This window comes from Melanostigma gelatinosum, assembly GCF_949748355.1.
Source record: "Melanostigma gelatinosum genome assembly, chromosome: 14".
Lineage (NCBI taxonomy): Eukaryota > Metazoa > Chordata > Actinopteri > Perciformes > Zoarcidae > Melanostigma > Melanostigma gelatinosum.
Genome location: NC_136647.1, coordinates 21999382 through 22008878, shown reverse-complemented (window position 1 = coordinate 22008878; position 9497 = coordinate 21999382). Strand labels below are relative to the sequence as shown.

The 9497-nt window shown below is 42.5% G+C and overlaps 1 protein-coding gene across 2 annotated transcripts in view; it reads left to right on the top strand.

The window, feature by feature from the left end:
• The first annotated feature begins 3572 nt into the window (after positions 1–3572).
• nrip1b (nuclear receptor interacting protein 1b) overlaps positions 3573–9497 on the top strand; it is a 40746-nt gene continuing 34821 nt past the window's right edge. Inside the window, exon 1 of one of the 2 annotated variants that reach the window (XM_079283494.1) lies at positions 3573–3669. The gene's annotated coding sequence lies outside the window, so the exon portion shown is untranslated. Of the gene's footprint in view, positions 3670–8975; positions 9030–9497 lie in introns of those variants that run through there. The other variant, XM_079283495.1, reaches the window with a different exon arrangement.

The window sequence follows — 9497 nt, the reverse complement described above, 5'->3', positions numbered from 1 at the left end:
GAGCTCAGAATGATCCCTTCATATCTACAGTGTATAGGGAGCAGGGCCTCTTCCCGGAGTCCACCATGTTGCACCGCCATGTTTCTACAGTAGCCCAGAACGGACAAACCAAACACTGGTTACAGAGAGAGCCTTTGTGTTGTTACGTTACCTAAAGGCCACTGTAGTTCTCCTACATGCTTAGGAAACTGTGATAACATGAGCCAGAGTGCAAAACCGTGGTGCTGCTAGCTAGCATCTGACTTCCGTTGCTTCTGAAGAAGTTTTATTATGGTATGGATGGCCTCTGAGCGAGGAGAGCGACGTTACCACGATTTTGCATTCAGCGGCTCACGTTAACACAGTCATGGAATGAGTGAGTGGAGGGGTATTCAGTTGGTTGCAATCTGCAACAAATAAAAAGAAAGTTCCTCCAGAGCCACAGAAGACATTATACAACTGTTTTCACAGGCAGGGGGGTATGTACTCCCCCTGACAGGTATATTGAACTATGTGTGGAATTGGTGGAGTGCCCCTTTAAGTTATTCTCGAAACCCCTGAACTTTTAAAATTGCCTTGACTCTGTGTCCTGCTGATATTTACTGTGAAGCACTTTTTGGAGATTGTTGTATTTCACAAAAAAGTGCTAAGATACAGAATACTGCTGCTGCTGTTACAGCCACTACTGCCACTGTTACTGCTGCTGCTAATGTGACTGGTACTCTTCACGAATACTAACAGTACTGTCCCTGCTGATAGTTTCTGCTACAAGTGGAACAAGTCCCATTAACAATATAAAACAATTCAGTCGCAATTAAAAAGTACAAAAATAAGATAATATCTTTTCTAAGTCACAAGACACCTCTTAATCTCCACACATGGTCCGCTAAATGCATCACTCATCTGAAACACATCTTCAATAATAACACCATGGTTTCATTCCCTCACTTGGTTCAGAAGTACGGCATCAGGAGCAATCACTTTTTGGAATATCTGCAACTCAAATCATCCGTTCAATCCAAACTTAACATTAAGGCCACTAACCTAGAATTACCCCCCTCAACCTCCGAATTAATTAATATCCCCTCTTCAAAAAAGTTAATCTCAAAAATATGTAGAGTAATATCACAGTCTGACAAAACATCATCCATACCATCAAGAAAATGGGAATCAGACCTGTCCATCACTCCTGATGCTGATTTCTGGAACCAAATCTGCAATAACATCTACTTCATGACTAAAAATGCCAATTTACAACTAATACAGTATAAAATACTTCACAGAATTTATTACACCGGGCAAAACATGTTTCAAATGGGATTCCCGTCAGATATCTGTCCACATTGCACTCAAAACAGCCCGGATAGCTTTGTTCACGCCACCTGGCACTGCACACCAGTTAATGACTTTTGGGAAGAAATAAGTGAGTCACTGTCTGTCTTCCTGGGCTGCCTCGTCCCTTTATCCCCTTCACTGTGCTTACTAGGAGACATCTCAACAATACATCTGAGTAAAACAAACCGCAAATTACTCCTTGTGGCCCGAACTATCGCCAAGAAAACCATCCTCATGAACTGGAAATCAAGGAATAATACACACACTGGAGAAACTTAATGATAGAGTATATTTCAATGGAAAATCTAACCTCATCCATCATATACAATACAACAGAACACCATTCCACCTGGTCATCCCTCACTATGTTTCTGCAAACGTGACACCATGCATTCTATTAATATTGAAATATGTATAGTATATATACCGGTGTATATATATATATATTTTTTTTTTGTGTATTTTTTTACTATTGTTCTTTTGTTTTTCTTGCCGGACAACCAATTGAAACCCACGTACATGCATACATGAACATCCATATGCACACATATACCTGTTTTTAATTTTTCAATTTTTTTGGTTTGTTGTTTTTTTAAATTATTATTATTATTTTTATATTTTTTTCCCTCCTTCTCAAAAGGCTCAAGGACATTCTCACACACACACACACTGACTGTATGATATTTGCTGGCTTTTATCCCACTGTTCTTGTCATCCTCTTATTGTTATGTCTATGTATTGTCTTAATATTGTCTCGTGTCTTTCAATAAAAAATGCATAAAAAAATTAAAAATTTAAAAAAATTTAAAAAAGTACAAAAATAGTTCTGGTAATAACAACTAAATTAACATAATAAATAAGCATAATCTGCCCTTTAATTCAGATTATTATCTGCATTATTATTATTTGTGTTATTGTGATATTAGTGTTACCATTATTCGACTTTTGTTGTTATTAGTGTTATTGTGATATTATTATTATATTATTGTTATTATTATTATTTGTGTTATTGTGATATTATTATTACAGTTGTTATTAGTATTAGTATCATTAGTGTTATTGTAATATTATTACCATTATTAGACTATTGTTGTGATTAGTGTTATTGTGATATTGTTATTATTAGTATTACTGCTATTATTAATGTTATTGTAATAGTATTACCATTATTAGTCTATTGTTGTGATTAGTATTATTGTGATATTGATATTACCATTATTGGACTATTGTTATTGTGATGTTGTTATTACCATTATTAGACTGTTGTTATCTTGATATTGTTATTACCATTATTAGACTATTGTTGTCATTAGTGGTATTGTGATATTGTTATTACCATTATTAGACCATTGTTGTGATTAGCATTATTGTGATATTGTTATTACCATTATTAGACCATTGTTGTGATTAGCATTATTGTGATATTGTTATTACCATTATTAGACTGTTGTTATCGTGATATTGTTATTACCATTATTAGACTATTGTTATTGTGATGTTGTTATTACCATTATTAGACTGTTGTTATCTTGATATTGTTATTACCATTATTAGACTATTGTTGTCATTAGTGGTATTGTGATATTGTTATTACCATTATTAGACCATTGTTGTGATTAGCATTATTGTGATATTGTTATTACCATTATTAGACCATTGTTGTGATTAGCATTATTGTGATATTGTTATTACCATTATTAGACTGTTGTTATCGTGATATTGTTATTACCATTATTAGACTATTGTTATTGTGATGTTGTTATTACCATTATTAGACTGTTGTTTTCGTGATATTGTTATTACCATTATTAGACTATTGTTATTGTGATGTTGTTATTACCATTATTAGACTGTTGTTATCGTGATATTGTTATTACCATTATTAGACTATTGTTATTGTGATGTTGTTATTACCATTATTAGACTGTTGTTATCGTGATATTGTTATTACCATTAGACTATAGATATCATCATGACTGTGTGCGGTGGCAGTGAGTGGGTGTAGGCTTGTTCCTTTAAGGGTGGTGTCAGCGGCAGCAGAGGAGGAGGAGTGTGTCTGTCTCCGCTCACTTGTCCACAGCTAGGGACTCCGAGAATAAACAATTCCCACAGACTACACGCTACACGCCTAGGCTCGCAGTCGCAGCACACACACACACGCACACACACATACACACACAAACACCGAGGCATCTTTTTGGACTAACAATTTTGTTTTTTAAAAGCCTGCCTCGCCATCTTTGTTCCCCCGCCTGAAGTGTCAAGACGGACGCGACCGTTTTTCATTGGATTTGCCTCCTCCTGTCGAACAACAACGATGCGCCTCTCCGGCTGACTGCGGGGTGGACAGCGCAGGTATGGGCTCTTTACGTGCTAACATATAAACCACTGTCATATCTGGAGAATTACTATTAGCACCGGGAGGGTGAAATAATACACGGGACGCGATGTCGAGGATTGTACGAGACAGTAGCGTATTTTTTCGAGGCTAGGAGCGGGCTGTTTGCGTGTCGTACGGCGGCACAGAGCCGCATATGGATGTCGCGCTGAAAAAAACCGCTGCATAAAGACGCGGAAAATGGACCAGGCTGTGTGCGGGTTTTAGCCCACGGAGTCGCTTAGTCAGAACAGCCACTGTCCGTGTTTCCTGGCCGCCATCTGACCAGTAAATTAGGCCTACATTAGAGGATTTATCTGTGAGAATACAGCCGAGGAAATGAATGTCAATTGTAGTTCATGTACCGTATACGGACCGACCGTAGCGGAATCTAATGAAAGTGTATTTATAGGCTTCTGTGACGCTACTGTCACGCTGATCGCCGAATGAATTAAAATGCCACACGAGCTAATTTGTGGTGAACAACACACCATAAGGCCGTATAATGTCACAATGTAACAGTAATGTAGCAGTAATGTAACGTTAGTACCGCTTATGTCACACTGGGTCAAAACGTCTATGCGTGGAGTAGTTTTAGCACCACCAATGGGAAACACTTCACAGCTGCACTGCTCTGTAAACGACCATTGGCAGGTCCTGCTCCTTTAATAAAATAAATAAATAAATACAATTATCAAAGGGTTTTGAATGAACGTCAAGGCCTTGCGTGTAGTTCTGTGTTGGGCTGGAGTCGTGAATGTGGTTCGTGGGGCTAAATGATAGCTATGTCTTGGATATATTAGGCTGCCTAATGAAACATCTCCCCGTGCCCAGACTCATAGCTCACTTGGAGCTTTTTACTCTTCTTTTTTGGGGAGGGTATAAATTGTATTAATGTCTGAAAGAGTCTTAAATGTACCTTGAGTATATGTATATGCCCCTGCAGTGTCATTTTCTGTTTTAGACTTTGCAGTGCCACTCAGGTGGGAAGTCGGTGACAATGGCCCTAACCTCCCCGAGCACGTACAGTAAATACAGTGTAGGCCAAGGTAGTTCAAATGTAACAAAGCAATGTCTGTTGCTACAACATTTTCCTTTTTGAATGCATCATAAACAGCCATGATCTTGGCTTATTAAGATGCTCATTTTGTTGTGCATTGCTTCCACATCCTTCAAAAAGAGAAATGGCCTGTAAGGTCCCTTCTGATGTTTGGAAGGATATGAGGCCAAAATGCAGTCGGTCTGTTGCAGCCTGTCAACATCGCTGCGCCATCATGTCAGATATGTTTTGATAGAGTTCAAAAGACTTGGATGTTTTTTTTCAGCAACTACCAGTGAGAGTTTTTCTTTTTTTTTGAACGGCGTTTTGCGTAGGTGTTCATTTCCCCTTAAATGTCCTGTTGCTTCATTGGACTTTGGATCGGCGAGGAGGCGAAAGGTCAAGGGCTGAAGTTTGCCGCGAGTTACAGGAAAGAGGGCAGAGAACTTCAGTTCACGTTGCAAAAGGGCAATTCACTGAGCTTCAAGCGGCAGACCTGCTTGGATGAGGAAAAACAAAAAGCTCTCTGTTCTGTGCTACACTTTCACAGAGCCGCTGTAACTTCAGACCCGACAATCTAAAAGTAAGGTGGAGAGAAGTCAAACTATTTGTAAAGCCTCCTAAATGCTGTCTGTGTCTGGAGGTCTGCCTTTTAGCCCTCCTTTTGTTGAGCATTTAAGCTGCTTAATTATTTGACCTGAACTTACACAAGATGTTCAAGGTAGTTCAGCGTGTCCTCTTTTGCCAGAGATAACTCAAACCTGCACATTTATAGCCCGACTGTTTTAAGTAGCACTCTAAGAAGAACCAGTATGTGTGTGTGTGTGTGTGTGTGTGTGTCTGACCAGTAACTCAAAAGGAGCCTCTGTGTTGGATGCAGCTCGATTTGACTGGGCCATCTGCTATTGTCCAGGGAGCTGCTGTTGAGTGATGTGCAGTAGCCTGCAACAGAACCAGAGGACATTCAAATGGCCGAATGCAAATAATGTGGAAGCTGCTGAGCAGTCACAAGACCGGACTCTGCTGCTCCACTCTCTCATCCGCTGCCTTTCGTGACAGCAAATCTTATCTGCCATCAAAGCGCGGCTGCTGCTGCAGAAGAGTGGCGTGTTTAGGCGTGCGTGTGTAATTGTGTTATGCAGTTGTATTCTGCACATCTTTTGTGTTTTATCGATAATATGTGTCAGTACAGCGTAAAAAAATCACAGTGCTTGTTGTCACTTGGTGACTTTCCTCTCCCCTTGTTTCAGTCATTTGATGTAATGTATTTTTTATACAGGATGATGCCACAGATACAGGAGGAGTACCTGCCCGGCCACTTATCTCCACTAACAGCCTCTCTAACCACCACCACTGTGCCAGCTCCAAACCCGCTGTCTGTAAATCTGTCAGTCACACAATAGCATGAGACATGCACATGGCTGACAAAACTCTGGGTGGCATCTCGCTTTTGATTGCTGAGATACAGTCTGCAAACCGAAAAAAACCTAATGTGCAATCTACCAGAACAAGTGTCATGCATTTACTGCAGGCTTTTTGATTTATGATAGACCTGTGAGCTGCCCAGCACTTGTGTTGTTGGCCACCGAACATTGTTCAAGGGCACTTTGACAGTAGATGTTGAGGAGGAGAAGCATTTCTCATCTACTTACTCACGGCCCGCACTTTGTCAGCCCACGGAGGATTCAAGCCGGAGACCCCCCCTTTGGCCACAAGCTCATTTCTCTAATTGTTTCGGGCTCTATAATGTTAGTGTGGAGCATCCATTAAGCCAAATTATTGTTCGTCTTTATTGTTTGTTTATTCAGTCGACACTCAACTAATAACAGATCTCAGTGCTGCTGCTGATATTGGGATATTTATGCCGCAGCAGTTATGTTGTGAATTTCAAACTTGGACGAAAGCATTTATCTTAAATTGATGAGAGAAAGAGCCAACATGAGATTAGTGAGTGACGCCTGATCAGGGTGTTTGAAATGATCGGTTTTCAGTATTGACTCTTCTCTGTGCCTGCAGCTCCTCCTCGCTGCTTATCTCACACCAGGTTATTACAGACTACAGCATCGTACACACCACAGGGCCAGGCTGCATACAGTTTGAATGGAACATGTTTTGGAATGGATATGACGAAGAGCTGGAAAGTGAAAACAGATTGATGTAACAACTGAATAAAAAATGAATATTAGGGCTGCACGATTATGGCCAAAGTGATAATCATGATTATTTTTGATCAATATTGAGATCACGATTTATTTATCACGATTATCCATTGGTTTTAGGGAAAACATATTTGTATGGCACTTTCACATTTGAACCAACAGAACAGTGCTTTCACTTTCACGCTGTGCTACGTTCCTGCTAATGAATACATCTTCGCATTAAATCCTGAATTCTGTGTATTTTCCGCCGAGTAATATTCAGTACATTGTTCCTCTTCTCTGGACTGCAGAGTAGAATAGTTATTCAGTAAAGTTCTCACAGGCTGCTGCCGTAGAGTGCGTGTGCAGCGGCATGACGGCTCCTCAAAAGTGGAGCGAAAACATCTGGATGGCTGCTAGTTAAGGAAGCGCTTGATTTGACACACAGCAGAGCTTTCTACGAGTGGAGCTTTCTTAACGTCATTGTCGTAGATGACGTTCATTTAATTGTGGGAAGCTAAAATGGTTATTAACATTTGATTACTTGTGCAGCCCTAATGAATATACTAAGTTACAAGTGGCAGTGGACAGTGCACTATCCTGGTGTTAAATAAGTAAGGCAGATGTATTAAGAGACACGTGGAGACTTGCTGTTTACTGATGATGTATTTTCTTTCTCTGAATATTCTGCCACTAGAATATCCAAAGAAAGAGACCGCGGTATCAGAAAGCAAGGCATAAACTGACTGAAGTCATTTCTGCTTTCTGAAATCCGAGAGCCTCAGAAGATAGTTCTGTTTTAGTAGCTCTCAGTTATAGCAGCACTATCTCATTCGGAGACGATTACTCCGGGCTCCTGTTTGTACTTCTGTCACCAATGGAAGGCAGCCAAAGTCAATGGGCCTCACTTTGATGACGAGGCAGGAACCGCTAAATGCGTCTTCACTGCCATCGCTCCTGGACGCTGGAATGACAAAATGCTAGAGGGGAAGAAAGATGGCCGCCTCCGCTGCAACGCCCGAGAGCTACACTAGCCAGAGCTCATCTGTTGAATGACATCCCCCCTCATCCCACTTCACCCTCAACTCCAACTCTCCGGCCCTCTGCCTTCACGCTTGGCCTTGGCGCAATGACAGGGCCCCTCAATTATCCCCGCCGATTGATCGCTGCTGATTGCAATTGCCGTGAATTATTTAGACTTTGCAGAAATTGCTCACCGAAAGGGGAGGGAGAACGGAAGAGAGAGAGAGCGAGTGGGTCAAATGAATTTACCCACACATGAAGTATCGGCCCGTTTGGTAAACAACAGCTGTGGAAGCCTAAGTGTGCCGATCAATGAGGCGGAGCAGAGAGACAAACGGCATCAAGCTACCTTGTCGTGGTGGCTACGGAGCTAACGGCGACTTTCCGCTGTCCCTCCCCTCCTGATACGTTCAGTAAAGACTGAGGAGATGTAGCATGTAGGAGCAGGCCTCCTGGGTGACGTGAGAGGAGCTAACTCTTTTTGCTGGGCTGATGTGGCGCTCACTCCCTCCCTGCCTTCCTTGCTCCTGTAGCAGCGCTGCTGCCCCGGGGCTGTAGAGGTGCAGCAGCAAGGTATTCTCTACCATTGTGGTGAGTGTGCTTGCCAGGATGCTGCAGTCAGACGGAGTCTGCTTTTGCCACGAGCAGACCAATGTCGCAGGCGTGACAGAGGGGGTGGGGGGCAGATAAGAGGAATACCCAGCCTGTGTGAACATGCGATGGAGGGCGTCTGCCCTGTTTCCTCACAGTGGAGAAAGACTGCAGATACTTGTCCGCGTGCTCGTAGATTTTCATCTGCAACTGTCGGAGCATGTTGGTAACTAAGTCTCTGATAAAACAGTTGTTGATCTGGAGGGTCTTGCGTCATGCCTCGCTCAAACCAAGCTGCTCCTAACAGGCATTGGACAAGGCCGATGCTCCCCGCGCTATTTGTGTATTAATGCATATGTCCCTGACATGCCCTAAGAGGCCTAAGGGTTTGAGGGCTAGAACACCGGGTCACAAAGTCCAGAGAGTGAGGCCGGCTGTTACTCAACTGTGTCTTATTTTAACCAGGTTATGTGGCGGGAGTGCTGGGGAGAAGCAGGGGCTAAGTGAAAATGCCACTCATTCCTGAAGAGTCCCTGGCCTCGTCAAGGTTAGTGGCTTGTCTTTGTAAGTTGAGGGATTGATGCATGAGCCTGTCTGGCGCTGAATTCAAAGTCCAAAGCTGTCACAGGCAGCAGATCCCTGCCTCCCCTCCCTCCCTCCCTCCCTCCCTCCCTCTTTGCAGGCTATCACAGGGCCCCGTCCTTCCCAACTTCTTAGCAGCCTGTCCTTTTGGGAACCTTGAGCAGCCCAGGCAAGGACACAGCGTCTGGTGCAGTAAGCCTGTGCAGAGGGGGAGGCTTTACGTAACGCTCTGCTTTAAACATGGGTGTATGACTTCCCTGACACGGAGCAGTGCGGTGCAGCGCCGCTCGGATCGCAGCGCCCCCACCCCACCCGGGCCCTCCTGGGCAAGGAGGGGCCAGAGAGATCCCTGCAACTTAATTATATCTTTCTCTTTTAAAAGCTTTCGTTTGAAATTAAATTTTTCCATGCAATTAACTAAAGAGGAGTTTTC